Here is a 27,802-nt window from a genome sequence, read left to right as displayed (position 1 = left end):
CTCGCAGAAAAAATATATGAACATCTCTTTTTAAAAATAATCAGCATTCTTTATGATTTATATATCTGACGAATACACCAAGATGAATTACAAATAAAAACACCATTCATCAAAATAAAGTGCAGGCTTCTAGGGACACGGAAACAAGATGAGATACTCGGGTGCCTAATTCCTATGCCACATAATTGAATAATTAATTACAATATTCTGGGTTTACACCAAAAGTGAAAAGCCAGAAGTTGTCATAACAATTCTGGCACTACTATTTCTAATACTCAGGAAGTAACATTTCTTGCACACTATTTTACATGCTTTTCACTAGCCACATGATTTTCTTATAACAAATATTGTTAAACTGATTCCTGAACAAAGCTGGATTATGGACTGGGCCAGTGCCCCAAGGCCTCGGACTGCCAGGGGGCCTCTAAGCCTCAGGCCGCGCGCGGTGCGTGGCCCAAGACTTCCGAAGGAAGTTGAATGCCAGGGCACTTAGTGCGCACAGCGCAAGCTGACCACTAGGCCCCCAGACCTCTCAGCGCTTACATTGTGAGGGCCCCCAGGCCCCTTGATGTTTAAAATGTGAGCTCACCACTAGGGCCCCCCAGACCCTCATTGCTTACAATGTGAGGGCCCCCCAGACCCCTTGGTGTTTAAAACGTGAGCTGACCACTACTGCCCCCCAGACCCCTCGGCACTTACAATGTGAGGGCCCCCCAGACCCCTTGGCGTTTAAAGAGTGAGCTGACCACTAGTCCCCTAGGCCCCTGGGGCTTAAAGCGTGATCTGACCACTAGGGCCCCTGGGCTCCTCGGCACCTACAGTGTGAGGGTCCCTGGACCCCTCCGCGCTTAAAGCGTGAGCTGACCACTAGGGCCCCCGGGCCCCTGGGTGCTTACAGTGTGAGTTGATCACTAGGGCCCCCAGGCCCCTCGGTGCATACATCGAGCGTAACAGCTGGGCACCTTGGTACATAGAGTGCATGATTAAAACGAGAGCCTCTCTGAGAGTACAGTGCTTCTGTACAACTGAGCCACTGGTTACCACGCCACAATATGCTGTGACATGATACATATTTACTAACAAGTCAGTTCATTCTGCATAACCGGACAGTTTGAAGGGCGTCATATTATGGCAAGCCGTTCGTTATTTGACTTACCGTAACTTGCTATCCTTTTATTTTAGCTAGTTTCCCATATAATTCAGCTTGTTAACAGAAATTAGTTAGCTATCTGCCATTTTTGCCAGCTAGCTGCCCTTACAACCAAATTAGCTGCACTAATAAGCCAGATAGTGAGACCGAGGGCTAGTCGTTTGTTGAGAGCGTAGTTAGCCGTTGACAAATACATTATTAAAAATACACCGTGGTTTTGTGAAACATTAAAAAATATATGCCAAAAGCTATATTTTGTCATACACTAATGCATATATGAGAGACGCAATCCATACTTAAAGATTAAGGAAAACCCCATTCATTGTAATGCTAACGTTGACATTAAATTGTCAGAGCTCTTAGGAATGTGGCCTATGTGCATTGTCTCCACCAAGAAATTTCACTGAATTATCAGAAACCTTTGTTAGTTGTTCAGTCAATTAAAAAAAAGTTTTCTTTTGAATTACAAACAACATTATTCTCTCTGTGTCAGGCAGGTATACAAGACATTTTGTGGTAGGAAAAAACACAAACAGATGCCTGTTTTCTTTCTTGGTACGACACAGTAATATATTCAGATACTTTTTCATCTTTTTCTAAAACAACAGCCTTTTTAAATGCTATTTAAACAATCCATCTTAAGGGCTATTTTCTAACAGCCTTTTTAAATGGTTAGGGTTATTTTATTTTATGTGCTTTTCTCTTTTTTTGATTTTATCTACTCAAAGCTGATTTTAGGTACAAGTAGATAGGCCTCGGCAAGGTAAGGTATATTACCCTTTTTACCGGGTAAAAGGGTAAAGGGTAAAGGTGTCGACATGCCAAGGGGTAAGGTAAAGGGTAGGGTAAAGGTAGCTCGGAAGAATTACCCGGTAGGGTAAAGTTAGCGCGAGGTATTACCCGGTAAATACGGTACCTTGTTTACCGCTAGAAGCTCCGTGGCGCAGTCCATGGCCTCCATTTAACAAGTAATATTAAAAAAACTTTTTTAAAAACACGATTTTATGAAATGTTACTAGTAATGGCAGAACTCCACGACTCCAGGAAGTGGCCCCGAAGCTTGCCATGACGTCAGGGACCGTGGTGACTTACAGCCAACGTCAGTTGAGTGTGGACAATTAGAGCCAAGCCGAAACATATAATATAGTATTGTCACCATTATGGCATACGTATACCAAGTTTGCAGTCGATACCACATTAGGAAGTGGGTAAAAATTGAGTTACAAGATTTGAGGATACGACAGCGACGACGGCAACAACGACAACAACAACAATAACGACAACAACAACAGACAGAGTGAGTTCAAAGAAAGCGTGTAAAATTGGAATCATCGAGAGTATTCTATATTAATAAAGCGCTCTACCTAACATTTACCGTTATAAACCTTATTCATGTCGTATTACCCCAGTAATTACCCTGTAATCGGGTAATTTGTATGGGGTAAAGGTAAAAGGTAGGGTAAAAGGTAGACTAGTTGCTTTTTACCTTTTACTTTCTACCTTACCTGCTAAAGGGTAAAATGTAAGGGTAGAGTGATTGTATTGTGGTAAGGTAAAAGGTAGGGTAAAGGTACGCTCGTTGTTTTTACCTTTTAACTTTTACCTTACCTTGCCGAGGCCTACAAGTAGACAATAAAAAAACTACCACTTGATTGTATTTTCCAACCATAGTATTTGACAGGTGTTTTCATCTATATATATAAAAGGGAATTTGTGAATGTGTCTGTTCCAAATGTTTAGCATACTTCCCAACATGCAACAAACTTGAAATTTGGCATGTGGACAGCTTCCATATAAAAATAGACTTTTGTATTTGGGGGGGGGCGCAATAATGGATATATTTTGCACGGCAAGTGAGCGGTGACGTCACATCTGTCACATCTGTGACGTCACATCTGTGATGTCACCCGCATGCGGCAGCGTCACGCATCCCCCCCCACCCTCCGTGTAGGCCGTCTATTAATCCAAGACAAGAATCCAAGTCTTGGGCGAAGCCGGGTAGTAAAGCTAGTTATTCATATATGTCTCGGCCTCGCTGTGCGCTGCGTTGCACCACTATCTGAGAAGTTAACCTCGCATTCAATAAACCTTCAGAGCCAGGGTGAACATCTGACTCCAAACGTATTTAATGAATAGAACGAGGTAAAACTGATGTAAAAACGCAGCACAAAATACAGTATCTGTTAATACTTGGAATATCAATACAATTAATGAATTTTAACACGTAGGCAGATTCGCATCATCACCCAGCTCAGAAATCCTCTCTTATCAAGACGCTCATACATCGGGCTAAAACAGTGTCAGATGGTGAAAGTCTAGTGAGAGAGATTAAATATGTTAAAGAAGCACTAAGACAGAATGGCTACAATAATGCTCATATTAACAGAGCACTGAATGCCAAATCACGATCGCAAAGCAACACTGCTGAAAGCGATAAGATTATTAAAACAATAAAAAATACCATTTATCTCAGGAGTAACTGACAAATTAGCCCGTGTTTTGCAAAATCAAAACATTACAGTAAAATTTGGTACAGTACACAAAATTCAACAACTAGTAACTTACACTAAAGACGAATTACCTAAATTATCAACAGAAGGTGTATATCGGATTAATTGTTTATGTGGCGGATGCTATATTGGACAGACAGGGCGTAACATTAGTGTAAGACTAAAAGAACACCAGAGAAATATTAAACTATCGCAAACACAACTGTCGGCAGTGGCAGAACATGCTTGCCAACAGGGACACTCAATTGATTTTGACAACGTTGAAGTGCTGTGTAAAACTAGTTACTACTGGCAAAGACTAATTAGAGAATCCATTGAAATTGAGAAAAACAGAAATAACTTTAATCGCTCAGACAGCTACAGGCTTAGTGCGGCCTGGAAGCGTATTATTAAATAAGATACATTACAATTCCTTATAGGGGAAACAAACACTAACTGATTACTAACGTAGCATAATCACAATAAAACACATTCCAAATTATTACTAATCTACAACTCGCATCGTAACAACTGCCTGATTACTAATCTAGTATATAATTACAATAACCCCCCCTCAAATCGTTGCACCTGATGAGTTAATGAGTTAATGATGACGTCACCCTGCTGCTGCTCTATATAAGAACGGGAGACAGAGGAGAGCCTCACCATTCTGGTGAATTGCCCGATGATGCTGGATGCAATTACCAGCGAAACGTCGTACTCAACTTGTAAATGTTGTGGTTTCACGCTTCAACACACCGGTGGGCTAAAGCAGTGAACTATTTTTCTTTTGTCAACGTGACACTTTTTTACTGATTGGCCGTGTCGGGTGGTGGAGGGTTACGACACATTTATAAATAACGCGATCTAAACCCAAAAACGTTAATTATGAACAATTAATGAACACTGCAGCATCATAACATTGTCTTATATAACATGAAACTCAACAATAGGTCCTGGATGGACCAGGCACCTACATTAGCACTTATTAGCTATACAAGCTAATAAGCTACTGTGTTAAATAAGGTCACTTCGTGTAATCACCATACTACAGCCTAAATGTACAGCGCTGCACATAACACTGAACTGTGGATGAGATACTTCTTCATCCTTGCTTTCAAGATTGCATTAAAGCTACATGGGTACAAGTCTGGCTCGACTTGTCCAACTACAAGTAACATTCACAATAATGCAAGTGGCAGGCTTCGTTGTTAACTAGGCCTCATATTTATCATAACAATTTAATAGCATTATAAAGACATTTACAGCATTACAACGGCAATCCTAACATTATGACAGCATTCCCAGTATTATAAGAGCATAAACGAACTTACAGACAATGCTTCTTAAAGTCCCACAATGAACAGATGCACCTGTCTTCACCGAGATGCTATTTGTGCCTCCATCTTGTACTCTGTGTAATGGCTGACACCCTGTCTCATGGCTTAGAGAATCATAAATCGTAACTTCCTGGTCACGTGACCAAACTCAACACCATATCAGGAAGTTCCTGTGTAATCAACATCCCCATACCTGCCATGGGGCAGAACAATATATATATATTAATTATATTATTATTTAATAAGTATTGAGATATACTATAAATATATTCGTATAAATGGCATACTAGTTCTGAAATATTGACCACAAACGTTGGAATAGAGGTGCTTCCAAAAGGAAAGGCAATAAAGAAAAGGAGGCAAGAGAGGAAGTTTTGCTTCAAAGTGTTCCACTCATTGCCAACTTATTTCAAATACCCTCTGATAGGCATAATGATAGCAGCACTATTGTCAGCTGTGAGGAAGGAACTAGCACTCGTTCAGTTTCCAATAATGTTTTCACTCCCCCAGAGCCATCCATGAAGGCGAACCCTCAACAGCTAATGGTATACAAGAACCATCATTTCCACCTCAGGAGCAGTTGGTCAGTTCACAAGAATCAAATCAGCAACCAAGCCATTCCTGGTGCGATGAGGTCACTGACCCTGCATTATGGCAAAGCACTTACAGTAACATTGTTAAGTCAGTGCTTATTGAAAGAGGAGCAGTCCCTTTCCAAAACCCGCAGCGACAAATACCCAGCTTCAGTCCGAGATAGAACGCTTTGTGGAAAGACTAGAAGTTTCCACAATTAACTTCTGAACTGTATGTTGCCAAATGGGCAGAATGTTTCTAGACAGTGGCTACTGTACTCACCCTCAACAGGTTGTGTGTACTGTTTTACATGCAAACTGTTCTCCAGCAAGCCTGGTGGCTTTAGTCAGGGGTTTAGTGACTGGAAGCACTCTTAAAGAATAGGGGGACACGAAAAGAGTGCAGAACACAGATCATGCAGGCTTGCCTTGCACCAGCGGACAAAGTGCAGTGCTTTCGATTCAATTGTCATGCAGCAACTTGATGGGGAACATAAATACTGAAGGCACATTTTGAAAAGAGTTGTAGCAGTGAACAAGTTCTTGGGTGAAAGAGGACTTGCGTTTCGGGGAGATGATGAGCGGTTTGGGTCAACCCATAACGGTAATTTACTTGGCATCCTACAATTGCTATCAAAATTTGACCCATTCTTCGCTGAACATTAAAAAGTTGGTGGAAAAGGTAGAGGCACAGTGTCCTATTTGTCATCAACAATATGTGAAGAACTCATTAAGCTAATGGGTCAGAAAACTCGCCAAACAATAGCAGATGAGATTCGGGATGCCAAATATTTTTCAATAATTGTTGACTCCACCCCAGACCTGTCACATGTGGACCAATTGACGTTCATATTCTAATTTATTAACAGCAGCGGGAATGTGGTGGAGCGATTCCTGGGTTTTGAGCCAATTGAGAGCCAGACTGGTAAAAGTTTAGCAGACTCTGTGACTTTGATGGTAGAGGGCCTTGAGTTTGACCTCTCAAACTGTAGAGGTCAGTCGTATGACAATGCAAGCAACATGTCAGGAAAATACAATAGAGGATGTGCCTTGTGCAGCGCATTCACTTAACTTAGTTGGTGTTAACGCCTTAGACGGCAGTAGCCCAGAAGCTGACGAGTGTTTAACATGTTGCAATCACTTCATCCACACACAGATGGGGGAAAGTCTTTCGGAAGACAGATGTCAAGACTGGGATTAATATCGTTGTCCAGTACTCAGTGGAGTACTCGGGCAGAGTCAACCAAGACACTGTGAAGAAATTACACCCACATTAGAGAGGCCTTCGGTGGTATGTGCAATGATCATAATGAGAAAAGAGATACTCGAATTCAAGCCGCTGGACTATGTGCTAAATTGGACACCTTAGAGATGGTGCTCATGGCACATTTCTGGGACATCATACTTGACTGGTTCCATGCTACAAGCATGCACCTACAGAAAAGTGGCATTGACATCTTTGTAGCAGCATAACTTTTGTCTTCATTGAGGGATTTTGTGGTGGGACAGCGAGACCAGTTTGAGGCTTTTGAAAGGGCACCCTCAAATGTGACAGGTGTCTCTCAGCACAATCTTCAGCGAGAGGAAACGCAAAACATTTGCAGATGAGAGCTCAGAGCCAGGTGTGACACTTGAGGGGAGGGAGAAGTTCAAAATATAAACATTTTATGTGGTCATTGATAAGCTAGTGGCATGCCTTGGAAATCGCTTAGACACTTACAAGCGTTTGACCAGTATCTTTGGAGTTCTGTTTATGTCAGTTCAGGTGTCGAACAGTGATGTCATGGTGGAAAGGGTAAATGCACACTCCGCTGCATATCCATCAGACCTGGACATGAACTTTGCCAACAAACTCATCCAATTCAAGTCTTTCATGCAGGGGCGGTTTCTTCATTAGGGCGATTGGGCGACGCACCACCAATGTCATTCAACCACAGAGTCACGCTAGCCGTCACTGTGCCTCTGGATATAGTCCAATCAGCGTCATGTCACGTTCTGTGGAGTACCGCCTCTTTTTGGGCGATTTCACTCCGGCTGAGAATCGCCCCGAGTGGCCCCATAGACTTACATTCAAAGATGTTTTTTTTCGAACGGGGGGCGCTGCAATGCATTCTCTATGGCTTCCGGGAGGGCTCGCACTAACGTGCTTACGTCAACATACGTAAGCACGTTTCATCCAACAATATAATTTGTCGCCACCTAGTGGAATTTTTAATAAAATAAACTTGAGTGGATTGTATATTAATAGTGAGTATAGAAACAAACAAGATGTATTGTAAGAGTCACTTTATTTTTCATTAATATTAAAGAAGTGAAGTTGCCTTTACATGCTTAAGCTGTTAATTTATCCATTGCATGGGTGGACCTTATCCTTATCAATCATCCAGACATTTGCCCCCCCCTGAGAGATTTTGCAGGAGCCGCCACTGCTTTCATGTCTGAATGAGGGTGAGAAGTGCCCACCTAAATTGCTTGAGACGTTACAGGCACTTAATGTGGAGTCAGTGTTCCCCAACGTTTTCGTGGCACTTCGGATTTTTATAACTTTGCCAGTGACAAACTGCCAGGGTGAACGGACATTTTCCCTTTTAGGCAGAATTAAAAAATACCTGCGGAGTGGCATGTGCCAAACACGTCTCAGCTCATTGTCACTTATGTCAATAAAGTCATACCTTGTTAGACAGCTAGATTTTGACGATCTAGTGGATGATTTTGCGAGGAGGAAGGCAAGAAAGACACAAATTTCAGAAAGCGGGGGGGGGGGGGGGGGGGAAGGGCCTCCAAAAGACATGTGCCCAGGGGCCTCATGGGACCATCATCCGGCCCTGTTCCTGAACATCATATTCTACTCATGGGTAACCCTTTAATAAGGCACTGCCTTGTAAGACAAGCTTTTAAGCCTTTTAGACTGAAAATCGGTACTGGATAGGGGCACCAATACCAGTTAGGTACCCAGTGAGAGGGGGTATTACAGTCCCATAGTGTTCTTGATATATTAATGATACAAGTTATATTGTGTACCAGATATACAGTATGTACTATATATAAATATATCATTCTCGTGTTTGATAATGTACACATTTAATTCACCATGGTCCACATTTCATACAGCAAAGAAACATAACCTAACCATCTTTAGACGTGACTTAACCGAAAGAAACAAATAATAATTCCTGCAGTCACGAAAGTTCTAAAATTAAGATTGAACCACTTCTACGGGGAAGTTTTAAGCTTATCTTTTTTCTCTCTCTCTGGCGACTTGTTTTCTCTGCCTGTGTCCTCTCTTTAGATTGTTCACACTTAAATTCTAACTTAGCAATCTTTGAAATACGTAATCAACCAGGCTATGCGTTAATTGTGTGTTGACCGACCCTCTGTGTTGTATTACATTACATTTCGATATTTTACTAGGTTATTTAATTTTAGTGTGTCCTTCTGATTTTCAGGCTTGCTTGCCGTGCCATCGCATTCGCAGCACCACGTCTGTTGACCACTCATTGATATGCTAATTTTTTCTCTAACCCTCCTCCCTCTCTCTGCCTCCGCCCCCTCTGTCTATTTAAGGCCACCACACAGAGACGATCACCCCCTCTCTGTTACCTGTGTTGCTCTCGCTATGTATCTTGGTGATATCTGTCTGCTAATATGTCTGTCTATAGTTTTCTGGTTAGATTTTATGTCGCTATTTCATTATACCTGATGATGATTGCTTGTGTTGCAATCGAAACGTCGTATTCTATTATTTAATTTAATTTATTATTTCATCTTTAGACGTGACTTAACCGAAAGAAACAAATAATAATTCCTGCAGTCACGAAAGTTCTAAAATTAAGAATGAAGATAGCACATTAACAAGATGTATTCTACCATGTCCACCTGCTGTAACTTCACTGCAGATTCAGCTGAGTGGCACCACGATGTTTGTCAAAAAGATGTACGTGTCAAAAGCAGGCTTCTCTATGGTAGATTAAAAGTTAATTCACCCCAAATTGTGGGATCATTGAATTGTTTTTTTTTACAGTAATGATTGGATCATGCATATATGTGTACAATAAGGTGTGAGCATGGGGGGAAAGCTTATTTTTTAAAAATACGACTAATTCGCTCACAAAAACATCTTGTTCTATATATAATCAGCCCTTATGCCTCTTTACTCTGCATTAGGCGACGTTTGGGAGCAATCTGCGTCGTGATCAATTTTGTGCACAGATTTAAGCAACAAATAACAACAGAAAAGCTCAGAAAAGCTGTGTACACGTAAGGGATAGCAGGGGATTGTGAGAGCCATCTTAATCGAAAGATACCATCATGTGGCTATTTTTAGACACTGCATGCTTGAGGTGCCGTGGTCATAGTAAACATATTTTAAGTGCATTAAGCTTATTCAGATTTATAATATACATTGTTTCATGTAAACTAAGGGTTACCATCTATTGATAATGTAACTTGAAATTAAGGTACAGCAAGGCAAGGTGAGGTAGGCATCGAGGTGACACATGTCTATTATTCCAAAGATTGTACACTTTGAATTCGAATACAAAGACCTTTCCTATGCCAAATGCCCTGTGGAAAGTGGGATATTCTTCAAAGTGGAATTTAAGGTCACAACTTTATATGAGGCCTATATCCATTCGTCAATTAAAATAAAGTTTACACTAATACATGGGATTGTGAGTGTAATGTAGAGGACAAGACAGGGCAAATGAGAAACAGTAAAATGAAAAACAACAAAACATTATTTATTCTTGTATTGCATCACCAGTTGGAATTAAATTGCATGTTACATGCATAGCGCATACAATTGTAAATGCATGCTGTGCACATTGTGCATTTCTGCATATTTGGCGCCGTAAAAATATAGATACATGAAATTTAAAACAATACAACACTGCACAACTACACATTTTTCATATCATCCCTTGCCAAGTGACAAACAGTCAAATATATGAGTAAATGTACAATAAAAAGAATCATTATACAAACTATCATCATCATCATCAAACCCATCATCCTGTTTAATAAAGGTCTCCCCAAGCTGCCACTCCCACGTGGACTTTCAATCTAACGATGCATCTAGCTCGTGCACACATTGTTTTATTTTTACATGGTGGAGAACAACTCGCACGCGTTCTCCCTTTGGGCTGTCACTTGGGGCACGGTGGTGACGAGATGTTAACTGACTCGCCTGGAATTCAGGAGGACATGAGTTTTATCCCGACCCTGATACCTGTGTATTTAGAGTTTGCATGCTCTCTCCGTGGTCGCGTTGATATATCTTCAGGTCCTCCGGGTTTTTCCCTCCATATTTAAAAACACGCATTTCGAGTATTTGGATGCTATTCATTTCCACATGATAAGTCACTTCGCTGAGCTATCATTTATGGCTAGGTCGCTTCTGAAAAAAAGAGATATACAGTATAGCTCAGTGGGCCTTACCTGGTAAGATATATAATTGTTTAGTTTTACTTCATCATTCGTCTCCACCACCAGCCATCATCTCTTCTAACGATGCGTATTGCCCAAGCCCACCGACTTTTCTAAACAGTCAATTTGTCGTCTCTAGCTTGCATCTGTTCTTGGATCCACGTGTTGCTCTTTGTGTTTCTCAGTGTTATGCCATCCATATACACCTTCATGCTTGTTATGCACTTTTAAGCTTTCGTTTTATCTCATTTTGTTATGACCATGTTTCTAATCAATACTTCATACACTGAATAAAGCATTGCATTGATGCACAACGGTACGTTTCTTTTCATTCTCAAATTCACCCTTTCCAAATGTGCTCCAATCTGCACATGTCCACCTCCTTGTTTTGCCATTTTGAGCCTGGTTTGCTTCAATACCTGGACCGTGTCTAAATATTCTACCGTGTTTTCCCATTGTGCTCTTATAACTGACATTCTCCAATCATTGAGTGAACCTGTTGTACATAGTTAATATTTACCTTGTGCACAACTTTTCAGGCTTCTGCATTAAGGTTTTCATTAATTTCCCGTAGCTGATTTCCAATTGTTTTTGTAAAGCATTACCACTTCGACAAATATGAGAAAGTTACGATTTTGTTTCCATATATGTTTTACTTTATTTCTCCAATAATATGTGCAAAACACCTTATCATGGACTTGGTTTAAGGAAGTTTAGATTACTGCACCAATTTCTACTGAGCCAAAACTCGTCTCATAGTTGAGAAAGGCTAGGTATTAATGTGCATTGACCTTTGTCAAAATTTTATTTGGAGTATTATGTGGCCAGAAGTAGAGACACCTACAGTATCTAACAGCTGACGTGTGCTTAGTTGTTCACTGAATGTTCTGTTATTCTGTTCCCAGTAATCTCGGTGAAGAGGCTAATGGGTCTGCATTTCTTAAAGTCAGTTTTATCAATCGTTTTGAATACAATATTGTCCTGGAGATATCTCTTTTTCATATTGTGAAGGACTGTTTTTTTCTTCAATTGTGACATGTGGAACTTTTTCCTCTTCTTTTGAGAAACGATTTGATTTCTGGGATATATATATGAATATATGTTTGCTATTGAGTTCGACGTACAATTCTCACTCATTTTATGATCATATCTCTATATTTCATGGTGAATGGCTTCACTTGAGTTGGGTTTGAGCAAGGTCCTGGCAATGGCATTCATGCTATGGATTTACATGAACTGAGCCTGAGCCAAGCCACAGCTGAGCCAATCACTAGCGGCTTCAAGCCTGAGCTGAGCCATGTTGGAGGCCAAGGCAAAATCAAACAGAGTTTTAGGTTTCAAGAGTATATTGAATAATTGTACAGCTAACATTAAGGAACCCTAAATACTATAAGTTAATGAATATAAAAACATATGGCCCAACAATAATCTATGCAGATGAGGAAGAAGACACACGTGTAAATAATTTGAAGAAGTACTAAATGAGAGTAAAGCACATACCAACATTGTAATGCGTGATTTAATTGGAAAAGTAAAAGCTGCATGCATGATAAGATGGTTGGTAAGTTAGGCACTGGAGTGAAGAACAGGTTGTGAGCATCGATAAGAGTGCTCAGCCAGCAAGGAGATGAAAATAATGAACTAATTTACGAAAAAAATCTAGAAAATGGGTGTGGGGGAATTCAGATGGTAACATAAATATGACTTACTGGATACTAACAGACATGAAGCAGATTTTCTATTAACTCTTGACTTTTTATTCTTTAATTATGTTGGTCAATGCCTGTATAATGGTGCGTTTTGTTGGTATTTTATTGCATCCAAATTTATTCACATTGTCTTATTGCACATAGGTCACTGCATTACCCATATTAGTGAATGGCCCACTGATGGAGACATCACACAAGTACTTTCAAAATCCCTTCAAGTGACCTCGAATCCACACACTACCTTACTATATATAAAAAAAAACCTGTGTGTTGAATGGCAGACAACTTTTTTCCATATCGAGTGAAGAGCTACATTTAATGTGATGGCGCAATAGTTTTTGTGTGCAGTCATTGGTGACCAGGCCAAGAATCTGATTTATTCATAGGTGGATGCTTCGATTTAAACCCAGGATATCAGCCGTCCCAGCTCAATGCGCTCACTCCTGAGCCATTAAACAAACTCACCATATCAATGGTGAGTTTGTTTAAAGTGAAGGTATATGTCCATTACATCCCACCCCCCAAACTTTTAATTCAAGCATGATTGTTGCAGTAGCTGTTCGCTTAGCTTGCATTTCCTTTTCATTACACAAGATTGCCTGTCCCATTTTGGTAATAATTGTTATGAATTACTTGCTTTGAAAAATTGGACAGATTTTACTTAAGCTCAATGTTAAAAGTTACTTTAGAATTCGTTTTATATTTGCCTACAATGGGGTGGTAGAATATATGATACTGTAAGTAAATTAGTTTTTGAGCCGTATATATTGTAAGACCATGAGGTTCCATTTGTCAGGTGAATAATGACTTTCAAACAAGTTTGCATTTTGTTTAATTTTAGTTATATGGAGCGAGCACTCTTTCTCGAACAGAATCAATTCAATACAGGTGTCTCAGAGATTATTGGACTCCTAAATCTGCTTCAAATAGTCATTGGTGAAATAACAGTTTGACATGGTTCGTTCTCATCATTCCATAGAGACTGACAGCGTTCAGGGCTCAATATTATCAAACAATCTGTCTTTATATTACAACGATAGCACAAGAAGATCATAGTTAATTTACCCCCCCCCTCGCCCGAGTCATTGTTCAAATGATAGCTCCTGTACTGCCCATTTGCTATGTTTGTTGCGTGTCTTCCCAAAACTCATTTTCATGTCTACCATGGTTGCAATCAATCTGCAGGTAAAAAAAAGTTTAAAACTGGTTTACAGACCAATCCGCACAGTCATAAATATATGTTTGATATTTACTACTCTTGGGTCAGAGAGAGAGGTTAAAAAGGCCGGTGGAGTTTTTGATTACTTACCAACATTGTGACCATGATGACACGAACCTTGAGACGCTTTTCAGCTGCTTTATAGCAGTGCACCGCATAAAACAGACCTCGTAAGACTGGTTAAAGCAAAAAATATATATGGTTAAAGCAAAAATAGATATTTACTATTGTTGAATACAGAAAGTTTATTTGTAAATTATATAAAAAGCCTACCACAAGCGTGATCATGATAGTCCCCTGCTATAACAATGACATGCTATCAAATGTACTATTTATTATTTGTATTATTGATATTATCTGGATGCTGTTTCGAAAAGGAAACATACAGTGCAACTAAAACGTGCTCTAAATTGTATTACTAATGATGACGCAGTGTATTATTAATGATATTCACATTACATTACCCTGAATGCACAATGAAGCACAAGATCACTTTTTGAATAATAATTAACTTCACTGCAATGTCAAGCAGCAAAATTTAGACACAAGTGGCATTGCATATAATTAAATGTCAGATCCCTGACTCGGGGACAATTTCCGGTTTCCCAGTAGGAGCATACTTTAGTAGTAGCTCTCGAAGTTGTGTACAGTTGAATCTGCAGAATATAATGGCACATGCCCATGGATGAATAACAACGTGGTGACATTAACTTTCTTTGTTTTACTCTGAGAGTAGAAGACCAGATGTCCAGTCACCTGGCCTAGCCTGGAGTTGTAATTGTAATAATGACATATCGTTTCATAAATATTTGTTTTAAGTTGTTCCCTTTACTAAATAATTTGCTTTTACGATATCATTTGATACTACCTTTCTTTCACATTGTTTATGGAATAATAGGAACTGTATGATTTTCATATGTTTGTATATATATTGGCTCATTTTGGAGTCAAATGTGAACTAATCAATATTGGGTCATATGGTGGATTGATCAAAGCTGATGCTAGGTCATATGTAGAGGATAATAAGGTAACTTCATTCCATTTAAATACCAAAATTAAAATAACTTCAATAAAACATGACATGAAAATATAAAAATAAGTCCAGCAGAGCTGAGAGATGCAAATATATATCTGACCAGTAAGGCTACATGACACGTCTGTTAAACCAAAGAATATCCGATCACAACATGCAACATACTTTTTAAAATATACTGTGTATAATGACTCAAGGACAAAGAGGAATGACAACTGCTAATCCAATAGAATTCAGAAAGACAATAATAACTGCATGCTATTGCCTGCCCACTGATGCATTTTTCCAGCCTTCTCAATGTTTTATCACTTAAATTGAACGCTCTGTTCTTTCGTACATTTCAATGTTATTGGTATCTTCATGCAAAAAAAAACATTTTAGACCAATATTGGTGTGACTTGTTAATGAATAATAGTTTGTACAAAAAATGTAATTCGATCGTCTAGAATACAGTAATGTAATGTTGCATATATATTTATATTAACATGTATATTTGAAACACTTTTAAATCAATTGTTGGAAGCGCAACTTTCAAATCAGTTTAAAAATAAATTCACGGTCCAGCATCTCCTACTTCAGCATGTTCTCAGGTTGTGTTGATAAAGGCCAGTCCTCTGGAATTCGACTTGATTGAATACTTGCCTTCGTAATTTGCTCTTCATATTCTGTAGCATTGTTTCAGTGTTACTTAACAAAAATATAACTAATAAAGGTTTACATAGACACCAGGGAATGGATAGATAGAGATATATGAACAGGTAAGGTAAAGGTTAGCACTTTTGGCGATGTACGGTGCGAAATAAGTTATCCATACATACAAGGTCCAGCCCTGCATTTCCTTCTCTATGGCACTGCTGGTGGAAGGACCTCTAATAGATATAGCTCTAGAGAGCCCCTATAAAGGGTATTCAGCCTACACTTATTTGCTGTCCAGACATCTGGGAAGAGGTGGAAGTTCCCACGCTTTAGATCACCGCACGTGACATGCTGATCAACTAACTATGGTGTGGACACCTGGGTGGACAGAGGCGGAGGGATTTAAAAATATCGGCCTTTGTTTCAGCTGTCTTTCCGGAAAATGTAATTGAATTGGCTACCTCTAGATTGTAAGTCCAGTATGTGTGCTAACCATTGTACCACAGCAGCATCCACTGACCCCATGGAATCCAGAAACATATTTTTGAATGTGTTCAGGTAAAGCTGGGAGCAGAGCATCCCAGCCGTGTATGTACGTTCAACTTTTTTTGCACTACATGTAGCCAACCGTACGAATTGGACGTGCGGGGGAAGGATAACAAACTAAGCACCAAAAGCCTTGTTCAAGGTGCCTGCCTTGCATTCTGACAAGATGGTGCCTCTACAAAATGTGTGCCACCTCGGCTTCGAAATGGAATGTTAACTTTCCCAAGTGCCTTCTAGAAGGGTCTAATGGTGCATTCTGGAAGCTGTGGAATCATAGTTTATCTCCACCATTCTGTAGTGACTGTCACTGTGTGGTGCCGGCCTTGCGAGGCCACGGCGGATAATGTGTTGTCATTATGTGCAGCCCGGTTACTGGGCATAGTACCAGAGGCACCACACGCAGTGTGTGGTGCAGGCTCCCAGTGAGGGAGCTAGAGACAGCGTCATCCAGCCAGGGTTATCTTGGGGCATGATACGCTGGTTGACCTGCCGACATGTGACCGGATGATTTTGGAGGGAGGCCACCGGTGGACAGGGGGCCGCTGGGTGGTCACGTGTATAGAGGAGCTCTTGGGAGCCTTCGGGAAAGAGCTTGAGAGATCTAAAAGGTGGGCGGGGCGAAAGGCGGAGCCAGCCCCAGCCCGGGCCAATATAACGAGGGCCCCGTGTGGGGCTCGGGGTTCTTGACAGTTGGTGAGTGAAGATCCACGTCGGGTTGAAGAAGCCTCTAGCCACGCGGTACAGGACTCAGCTCGTGGTCCAGGACCCAGCTCGTAGTCCGGACCGGGATAGCGTGTCTAGTTCCGCCGTAGCGTGGTTAGATGGGCGTTCAACACGTTATGTTGTGTTGATGTAATAAATAGTGTTGCTCCCAAGACGTTTGCGACTCAGTTGGACTCACTACAAATTTACCAAAACTGTCCACTGTCTGTGGAAATTAATCTCTTTGGTCACCTGGACTAAGGGGATTGACAAGTAGGATGCTACAGTGATGAATGCACATGTAGAATTACAGTGACAATTGGTCTAACAGTTACTGTATAATCATGCACACACGACAAGGCTGCAGGTGCAAAACATAAGGGTAATGATGTTAATCTCTGCATTCTGTTAGCTAATTAAACACTGCAGTTAATGTAAAAATGCCACACGACTCCATTTTAGTATTAAAATGTCACCGCTCATGTTGCCTATTTCCCCGAGAAGTGCGCGTTGTGTATGTGCAGTGGTGTGTGCTCAGGGCATTTGGAAGTAATTTCTAAATAATGGGCAGAAGGTAATTGTACCCTCTAAATGAAAGCAAATGAAGCTGCATTTCACGAGACCTTTGCGGTGGTCTTTTGGGGTTGAATGTAACTTGTATTGTAAAACCTAACATGCTTTTACTTGGTGTACGCGGAAGGATGAATGTATCAACGTTACTTCATAATAGGAATATATCCTGATAACCTCTGGCATTTTATCAAAAACAAGTAAAATAAACAAGAGACATATTATCTACATTGTTGTGTATGTTGTAGGTGTTCACGCAATATGAAACCACAGAGGAGCAACTCCTAACTACTGCACTTTTGTGAAATTAATCATCACTTATTTTGATATCTATAGAATATTTAAAGATCTCACTTCCCATGTGAATGATTGTATCATACTCCACTTCGCTGATACCTTATATATATTCTTGGAAATGAAAAACGACTCCAAACTTGAATGACGTTTAATGGTTGAATCTTTAAGTTTTAAATTGCAATTGACTATAATTCTGCACAGTTTTATGGCCGTCTGAAGTCCATTATATAGCATGTTTCACAGTTGCGTTTAATAACCTGAAATATAGAAATGAGTGTGTAATACTCACCTGGATGATTTTATTTTAAAGGCAGGAAATGTCATTAAGCATAATCATGTGGTTATCTGTCAAGAAATATACACTTTTGTCTGATCGTTAAATTCATTTCAGCACATTTGGCATTTTAGTTAGGTTAAACTAACAACATGGTGCATCCAATTTCAAGCATAAAGTGAATGTTCCACACGATAAATTAATCATATTGGAATTTAGGGCATTTCTTGCAGATATAAATAATGGATATTATATATAATATTTCATTTATTGGAAATTAACATTTCCATACAAAACTTTTATTTTTTGATAGCAATGTCTATATGGATAGGAAAATAATTATATCGCCCTTATTATTCCCAAATTATGTATATGTAATTGCATGATAAATGACATGTTAATAGATTTCTAAATTAACTTTTAGCCATAGTGAATTCACAGGACAACATATTTTAACGTAATTCTATAGAATTTCTATGTTAATTTTGTCCATGTAATATACAAAATGTAAAATAATCAGGATATGCGTCCTTCAAGTGCAAGATAAGTTTTAATCACCCCATTACAGCAACATTTTACATTGTTCAGTATTCATGAAGTTAGAGACTTATGACATGAAGCTGTCCCCATTTAAGCAGCAGCTCTGACTGTTCATTAAATTTATAATAAGGTGCTGTCCCTGCAAAAGCTGACATCAGTAGTGTTGTTTAATTGGCTATGAATGTATGACATTGGCAATGGTCCATTTATTTTGCAGAAAATTCTAAAGTAGTTTCTTTTTTGCACAGTTGCAGAGATAATTGGAAATATATTATTTATATATGCCAGTAAAAATGGCAGTTTAGGTGCATTTCAGTAATATTTATATTGCTCTAATGATGAATATTTAGCATTTTACATTTTTTCAAATATTGGTGAAGTGTGCAGTGTACCGTGTGTAAACACTGTGTCGCCTTCATGACCCAAGTAAAATTACTTGAATTTCACTGACACATGCACTCTGTAAACCTTTGCTACTCTGACCAAACCCCTTGCATTTTTTGCAACCTTCAATGCAAGGTAACCCACAGTGAAATATGTGGCATGGCTACTTACAATGCGACTTATATTAACACCTGAATATAGGAATATTTTTGGCCTCATGGCTTTTTATAATGACTCCAAAATGACCAACATAACTTCGTGTCAACAGGACAGATCCACCGGCTTAATGTTTTCCAAAGCATTGTAATGCACACGAACAGCTGAAGTCCATGCATTCTTATAATTGGGTGTATTGATGATGACTACAAAGTTCTCCATTCATGTAGAAATTAATTATTATTCAGGTGTGCTTAAATTGAATCATGGTGGTCATTACAAAGCACATTGAAGTTATTAAACTGGCACTGAAATAGTATATTTGCTATGCCTGTCAAATCAAGAAATGTTTTCTGCAGTCGTTCATATGGAGCCTAAATCAAATGGAAAAGAAAAAAACTTGAATGAAAACATTTTACAGTATTTTTGTAAGTATTTTGTATACATAGAAGCATATCAGAGTATGGTATTGACTTGAAATTCAAGAGGACTGAAGAATATTTAATTTAAAACACAATACTGGCAAATTTATTAAAATGGAATTTTCTACTATCATCGTTCTACGTCTTGAATAAAAATTTCTGCTCTGCAATAGCTTAAGACAATTTCTGAAATACGAGCATGTTTCACCAATCCTAAAGTATCATTATTCAACATCAGTATTCCATCATAGCATGTAAATGTTGGTACCGTTGGCTGAATTAGCAAACTAAAGCATAGATTATAATAGTTTACATGTCACTGTGACCTAAAAAGAAAATACATTATACTTGTTAGAAGTTGTCAGTAATTTGCACCCTCTCTTTATAAGCACCGACCTTGTGAATTTAACATTGTATTTTAAATTACACATCATATGGGAAGAGAGAAGCAAATTCACCATTATTAAACGCGTTTTAATACATTTTAGCTCATGGCAGGAGTGTGTTCACTATGCTAATAGTATTATTATGTTATTATCTTGATTTGGTTATTGTGAACAGAGTAATGGAAAATGTCAAGGCCAACCAACCTTTAGCAGGCCTGGTTTAGATAGCATATTTTGTTTTACCATCGATCACATGCATACTATCAGATTCTGTAAAAAAACAACTAAGGAATATAAAATAATGTTATGGCTAGCTCTGTAAAACTATACAAATGAATTTTTTTAGTTGAAATAGATGTAGACATCTAATTTCTAACAACCCGAGGCCTACATAATATATATATAGAAGACTAAAATACAAAAACAGAGCAGATACAATGTGTGAAAAAGTATCGAAAATACACATTTTAAATGCAGGTTTACAAGCTTTCACCAACATGATTTTGTGGCAGAGGATATTTTAAAAAATAAATTGGAGAAACAAATGCATACACAAATTATATGATTAAATTCTCCGATTTCCTGATGACAAATATTACGACAACAGAAGAACTTAACGAAATTTGGCAAAGTGGGGGCTCAAGATAACAAGATAAAAGCAAGGGTCATGTACAACACGTTTGCCGAAGGATTGAGGATACCTACCAACTGGAAAGCACATCAGAGTACAAGTGCCTTAACTATTCATTGAATGTGGTTCAGGATCAATTTGGTTAAATGGTAGAGGTGTTCAAGAGCTGGTTGAATTGTTCTTGGATTTTTCTTTACTTAATGGAAAGAAACATGTGCATCAAGAAGAAAATTTTAGTCAGTGCACGGTACCTACGATGGCATAGCAATCTGTAACATAGCAATTGAGAATGCAAATTTATCCAAAGCTGAATTTTTTTTATAAGCAGCATTCAGGAGGTGCATGTTTGAATTTAAACTGAGAGACAGGATGAGGAACACATGGAGTACAGGACATAGTTAGATACACCGTATTGCCTGTTCATAAAAGTAAGAGGGCTTCGGCAGGACATTACTTTGGTCCGTGGTTGAGGCTAATGGTAGTTGCTGGCAAAGAAGGAAATATGCCTGAAAGGATTTCAACCTCGGAGATGGATTATAGACATCAGCTCGTGTGTAAGTGCAAGATGGTTATGTGTTTGGTGGAGGCCTTCTAAATGCTCTGTTTGTTATATTCAATAAATTCACATATATGTTTAGAATGTGTTTATAAGTTAATTTAAGCCACATTGCCTGTTTGCATTTGATAGAGGTCTTGAGGAAATGAGACCAGGCCACTGATTTCCTTGGCCTGTCTTGACATTTTATCCAGAATGACCATTCCCTTGTGTGAAAGGGTTCACGTAACGTTTAGTTGTTGACAACATCTAATTTCAAAACCCGAATAGAAATAAGGCACACCCTACAGCCCCGTGGCCCCACACTCTGTTGTGCATTGGTTGATTTTTTTTAGGTCCAGATACATCCTGACGAAAATTGATCACTGGTGCTTTCTTAAACAAATGCCTCCAAGTGATGCTCATTAACCAGATAAGTGTAAATCCTGGAATTGTAACCCGGTGTACAAGCCTGATAGGAGCATGCACATTCGTAATCGCTGTGTGAACTGCATTTACAGTACTACTACTTGCAGGAGATAATACGCCTCCTTTCGTGCACTTACAATTGGGCCACGGTCAGTGTCATAAATATGTAGGGGTGTTAGAGAGAGAGCCCGTTATGCATGGCAGCTTATGGCAAACAAACACAGTGGGCGGGGCTACGTGAGTGCACGGGGAGGTGCTCTCTACGACGTCCGCGCCAGGCACCCCGGGGGGGCCCCACCCCTCAGCGGGGGGTTGGGTATAAAAGGGGATGTATCGGAGGGCTCGGGGTTCTTGTTAAGCTAACCAGTGAAGACTGAAGACGTCTTAGCTAGAGCCCTGGACTCCCCTGGTTCGCCGTCCTTATCAGGGCCGAACAGGACCGAGCCAGCGGCGTGGTCCCGAGATCCAGAGCCGGTGCTCTTGTCAGCGCTGGTCTGGGACTCAGGGTACCGGGCCCGACTTACCAGTGTCGGGCCAGATAGCCTCCCCTAGCCCGTTAGAGGAGGACTAAGAGGCAGGCTAGGAAGTAGCTAGCGCGTGTATCCCCAGCTAGCCGGGTGAGGGGGCCGACACCCCCTCTAGTGTTGTATGCCACAACCGTGCTGTGTGAATAAACCCGTGTGCCTCCAACTCCGGCGTCCAAGAGTCGTGAACTCTATTACAAATAGAATTAACACTGTCACTCACCCACCAGCATTTCAAACATGTGCACTTGAGGCTAATGCTGTCGAGTGTCATTGTATAATCCAACGTCTGTGAGACGTATCTGCATAGATACTCACATGTTACTATCTTCTGTCACTATCTTCTTGTCAATCCACTGTTGGATAATGTCGATCATAAAGGTTATGTTAACCACACCATGCTGTGCTGGTCAGTGTGGAGTGGGTAAAGGGTTAGGGGGCACCTTGGATCAGTACTGATATTACTCGGTACTGATGTTCGCCTTGACTCGTGATCAAATACCACAATTCTCCCATTCATTGACTTTCACCTGTAGTTATAAAATCATTTTGAAAAACATTTTGGGTTTCACTTGAATAGACAAACACTTAGAAGCATAAGAACAACTCTTTAACCACAATAGAAACATGGTAGCGGGGGAAACAGTAGCATCACGTGAATAATAAATCAAAGTAATTTCCATATCGCCAATGTGCTTGACAAAGCAGATGGCATGTCTGTTTTAATTTAGCTTACAGATTAACATGTATGTTTAGGCCTAATAACAAAACCGTCCCACAAAGGTGATTTATGCAAAGAGGGAGAAACAAAGCATAACAAATGTGACATCTATGCATTATTTGCAAATAAAACATTTAAGTTGTAAGAGTGAGCAATTGTAAATAAAATTTACGTGAATTGTTTGATATCCTAAGCATTAAAACGTTTCCTGCATAATAAATGTTGAATATGCAGTACAAAAAACTGTGAATGTAAAATAGTCTATTAAGGAAATGAAAAGTTGACCAAAGGAATGGCTCACTCCAATTGTGGCTGTAATGGTAATAAAAATAAAATATACCATAAAGGTCAGCTGGCAATTGTAATGGTCGTATACAAAAAGAGTGATTTACATGTGTTCCCCTTGCGTGTGAACGCGCATTTACTTTTATTTTGTTTCTATGCACGCAAAAATGTCACCAATTTTAAATCGTAGCTCTGTTAAATTAAACTACTACTGTATCAGCATTGCTTCCATTCTAGTTGTGAATTTGATCACAGGAAAACAATTATGGTAACGTTTGTCTTTTTTTACATAGCGCCCTATACGCTTGGGCTTATCATAGCGCTCTACATTGCATCTCGTCGCAAACATATAAAAGGGTACTCCGAGGAGCAGCTGTCCTTTGTCGACAAAATTTGACTCAGCACCTGGCCTGCGAATGGGAATTTTTCTGCCAATAGGGGGCAATGATTGCTCTGTATAATCTCTCTTGAGTAATTTGAGGGAGAACTAAACATTTAAGTTAATATCATCATGCCATTATGATTTTTTATAACATTAAAACTTTACATCCCATTTTGAGCACACTTTAACAGTCGAATGCTCATTCTCTGAAGTGGCCAAATGCAGCTCTACCCCAGCTCATGGCACTGAATGACTTCATGAGCGGGAATGAAATGCTGGACAGTGCAGCTGATTAGCTTAGACTTACTCAAATTGGGTACACAGCGTAGTGAGTGAATACTGAGAGATAACAAGACCGCTGCGAGACTGATATACTTGACTCATGAAAATGGAAACAGCAATCATGAGTGCAAGTGAATAACGGGACAATTACAATTATCGTTTTAATTTGTCCCCTAAGTGGCACCTTGCTTTCTCGATTTATTTGTTTACTGATGATGTATTCTTTGTTCATTACTTCAGGCTCCTTCTCATCTGTGACAATCCCAAGATCAATCTAATTTTTCATTTATATTTTGGCAGCAATCGTCTTTCCTATTTTCTCATTTGTTTTGTTCTCATGTAATGTATTTGTGGAAAAATGATTTTCTTCCACGTAAACATCCGTCAAGTGCATATAAAAGCATGAACCAATGTTTGATTTCGTGTTCACGAACATCTAGTTTATATATATAGTGTATCGTCAAAATATTATATTAACAAATACTGCACTGATAGCAAACAATTCTATATAGCATTGATGTTGTTCGTAACTATAATCTAAATCTTCATTCCCCTGGTCAAACAAAATGTTGCATATTTAAATGAATAATTAATCTAACAAAATACAAAACAGATTAAGTATACTTTTAGTACTGTAAGAGAACATTTTGTGTATACTGTTAAAACATTTGATTTTTTTTCACACATTGGTTTTACATTTTTAAAATAAAGATACCGACAAGCCCAGCGGCCTTTCCACTTGTACCTAATAAATTGCAAACAAACATACAATTTTAATTACATATTAAACAGATTATATTTGTTAATACCTGGACGGGAGACCACCAGGCTTAGCTCTACATGGGGCCACTGTGTAGCCAGAAGATGGCAGTGCTGAGCGTTACCCCACGAAGTATTGGTTGGGATCTTTGGTTTAATGCATTAGGATATAACCGTTAGTTCTAAAATTAACAATGGTTGTTAATCATCATAGCCTTTATTAATCATACTGTTGCATTTTACAAATGCATGATAGAAGGAGGAACTGGTATTAATGGTATTAGATAAGAAATTGTTGAGTTATAAATGCGTGCCATCTATAATACATATTGGATGAAAATAATTTGAGTAATGAAGCTGCCAGAAATGTCTCAATGTCTCACACTTTTGAGAGTCAGGCAGACATATGGAGCGCGGTAGCTGTGGGTGCCCCTTAAGTGGGTAGCATCCCAATTCTCTCCCAGATGGCTGACGGGTTTATTGTTCACTGACATGCGTTGCTTAATGCCGGTATACTGAGAATTCTAACAAACCCAAGTGAAATTATGTGCACATATGCATTTTAAAACACAATTAAAAATAAACTTGACCATCTTTAATGGGACAACACAATGAACTGTGTATTCATATTAAAACATCTGGTTAAACATGCTGTATAGAAAATATGGAGCTCTTTGTAATGCATGATTCTAATGTTAGTAATAACAATTCATCTGATTTTCAGCTGTTAAGGCTTCTTATGCGAGTGTCTAATAATGAGGCTGATGTAGATATGCAATTATGTTGTGCACAATTGGCAATGACAACTTAATTGGAAACTTAGAACTCTCTGTTGTTTTATTCAAAATTGTTTTCATTATAACTTTGTAATAAGGTGAATTGGATACAATTTTCAGTGGAAAACCTTTAAAATAATTCCTTACGTTGATGTATATTTTTCGATTTAAAGCTTTCGTGACTGCAGGGATTCATCTTCTTGGTTCTTTCGGTAAAGTCACGTAGAAGGGAAGTAATAAAATAATAAAAATAAATATAAAACTAAACTTGTTTTATTATGTTTTATTTTTATTATTTTATTACTTCCCTTCTACGTGACTTTACCGAAAGAACCAAGAAGGTTGATGTATATTGTACTGTTGAAACATTTTATTATTATTTTAATTCACACTAAATATTGTATCATGAATGGACCCCATCTTGTCAGATCTCGGAAGTGAAATAAAACTGAGGCTGGTTAGCAGCGGAATGGATGGCCACTAGAATTTGCTCGGCATGTTGCTGCTAGATGACCGGAACATAATGATAGTTCAACCAGTGCTGAGTACTACCCCCTCAAGTACTGTTTACTTGATGAGGTGGTACTTGCCATGGTGGTGTTGTATATGTTGGGTGTGAAAATTTTGATGTGTTGTATGCGTGCGTGGGTGAAATTATTATGTTGTATATGTGGGTTATGAATATTCAGTGAAAATAATAATAATCAATCGAAATTTGGCCAAAGGTGTAATTATCCGGAAATACTTTAATCCATGTAATTACGCACATTTAATTATGCCAATTCGAGAGGTAATTGTAGTAATTATGCGAGTGGGTGTAATTATGATAATGCAAGTCGTTATGATAACCAGACCCCGCCTCGGTGACGAGGGTGGGTTATCGATCGGAATAAGGCAATTAATCGTATGCAGTTATGCAGGTGTGGTGTAAGTATACAAGATTAACTTAGATTAACTCGGCATCGTTGTCTAGGTTCGTCTCATTCTCGCTTATCTTAGGTCCCCGGTTCGCCCCGTTATCGCTTTAACATTTACTGAGTATGTGTTAGTGTGTTTATTAAGGTCACCAAGTTCAGATCTCAACGCAGAAGCAGATCTTATGCATAGACTTCAGGAAAGAATCACACAACCACTTCTGTATTAATCAATTTATTACTAATTCAACCTCAACTATGATATAGTATGCGAACTCTCAATCCCGGAACGTCAACACGGCATCAATACAGTATCATCAATGATTGTCTGATTTCACTTGACAACGGCACATGGATCCCGCGTAACGCGATGGTTGTTAGTGAGAGAGAGTCGTTAAAACGTGCAAATACTATGCTAAGAAAACCTTAACGTTAATGAATGAAAGATGCTTGAAAGATTATACGGCGATAAAACACAATCAAAACAGTTATTATTCTTAAAGGCACCAATCTCAACAGATACATCGCAGGTTATCTGACAACAGAGTGGCTCGGCGGAAGGAGGTGCCAAGAATCAATTCGTATTGATGGATCTGTTGGGAATTTATGCGATTAAGAGTACAGTCCACTAAATATTAAAGATAATACTCTTATAAATGACGGATGGCCATCACTCGGTCTCGAGTTTTTCTTCACAGCCACGGATGGCTTATGGGTTCGAGTGGGTTTGAGTGGTAAGAGTTGTCTTCAATAGTCAGTGTTCGGAGTCGGTTCTTTATGTCAAACAGACGCCAGGTGGTCGTGTGGTGAGGGGACGGTGCGCGTCATACGTATTAGTCGCTCCTCTGTCGCCGTGGGGAATTGGTTGGATGTCTGTTGATACGCTGTCGTAGTTCGGAACCCGGTCGGTAGGTGGCGCCCGCAGCTCGCTCGCAGCGCACCGTCGTCCTCTCGTCTCCAAACCGCGACCCTGGCTGCCAGCAGGGGCCTCTGACGCGGCAGGTTGAGCTGTCAAGCGGGTCTTGCCCGCCTGCAGAGGAGACGGGGAGCTGCTTGAGTCGAGCCCCGAGAGCCGGCTGAACTCGGCTGAGTCCCAGAAGCTGAAGAGTCGAGCCGACCCGTTAGTCACAGCTCGGCTGGTGAGTTCGACCCTCTTGGTCGAACTCGGCTGATGAGTCGAGCCGACCCTTCCGGTCGAGCTCACTCATGAGTCGACCCGTTGGTCGTCCTCGTGATGAGTTGACTCTCCTGGTCCAACTGGTTTCCAATGCTCAGAGTCCTTTCTTTTATGCCGAAAAATCCCTTTGGGTCCTGCCCACAAGGCGGGGTTTTCTTTTGATTTACTGTGTCAGGATCTGTCCGTGTGTAGGTGTGTTCATGTGTGTGTCCGTACGTCCGTGTGTCCTTGTGTGCATCACCCATGGTATTTTCCGTTGTCATACTCCCTCCATAAAATCCATGAGCAAACAATCAGATGTTACAAATTGCCTCGAAGTCGTCTCTCTGTCTGGGTGCAATATTATCTCTTGTCTGGCCTCCTTCATGAACCAAAACACAGACGTTACAAATCGTCTCATAGGCACCTCTGTTCGTGTTGCACGACCTGGAGGGAGGGGCACACTCCCTCCGATCCTCACAGCACACAAAGACATGGTTAAAAAGTTTTAAATTAACATTTGTCCCTTACCATTTCCCAGTTATGATTCTGTATGTAA

The 27,802-nt window shown here is 39.6% G+C and overlaps 1 protein-coding gene and 1 long non-coding RNA gene across 3 annotated transcripts in view; one reads left to right on the top strand and one right to left on the bottom strand.

Moving 5' to 3' along the window:
- LOC144717855 (uncharacterized) overlaps nt 1-5,052 on the bottom strand; it is a 30,815-nt gene extending 25,763 nt beyond the window's left edge. Inside the window, exon 1 of the long non-coding RNA XR_013585154.1 lies at nt 4,974-5,052. This is a non-coding gene — a long non-coding RNA (uncharacterized LOC144717855). The remainder of the gene's footprint in view (nt 1-4,973) is intronic.
- The window catches only part of CSMD3 (CUB and Sushi multiple domains 3), a 446,157-nt gene that overhangs the window by 92,117 nt on the left and 326,238 nt on the right, over nt 1-27,802 (top strand). The window lies entirely within an intron of this gene.

This window comes from Lampetra planeri, chromosome 4 (genome assembly GCF_965212315.1).
Source record: "Lampetra planeri chromosome 4, kcLamPlan1.2.h2, whole genome shotgun sequence".
In the NCBI taxonomy this organism is placed as follows: domain Eukaryota; kingdom Metazoa; phylum Chordata; class Hyperoartia; order Petromyzontiformes; family Petromyzontidae; genus Lampetra; species Lampetra planeri.
Note: the sequence above shows the minus strand (reverse complement) of the source record. Positions and strands in the feature narration are given on the sequence as shown.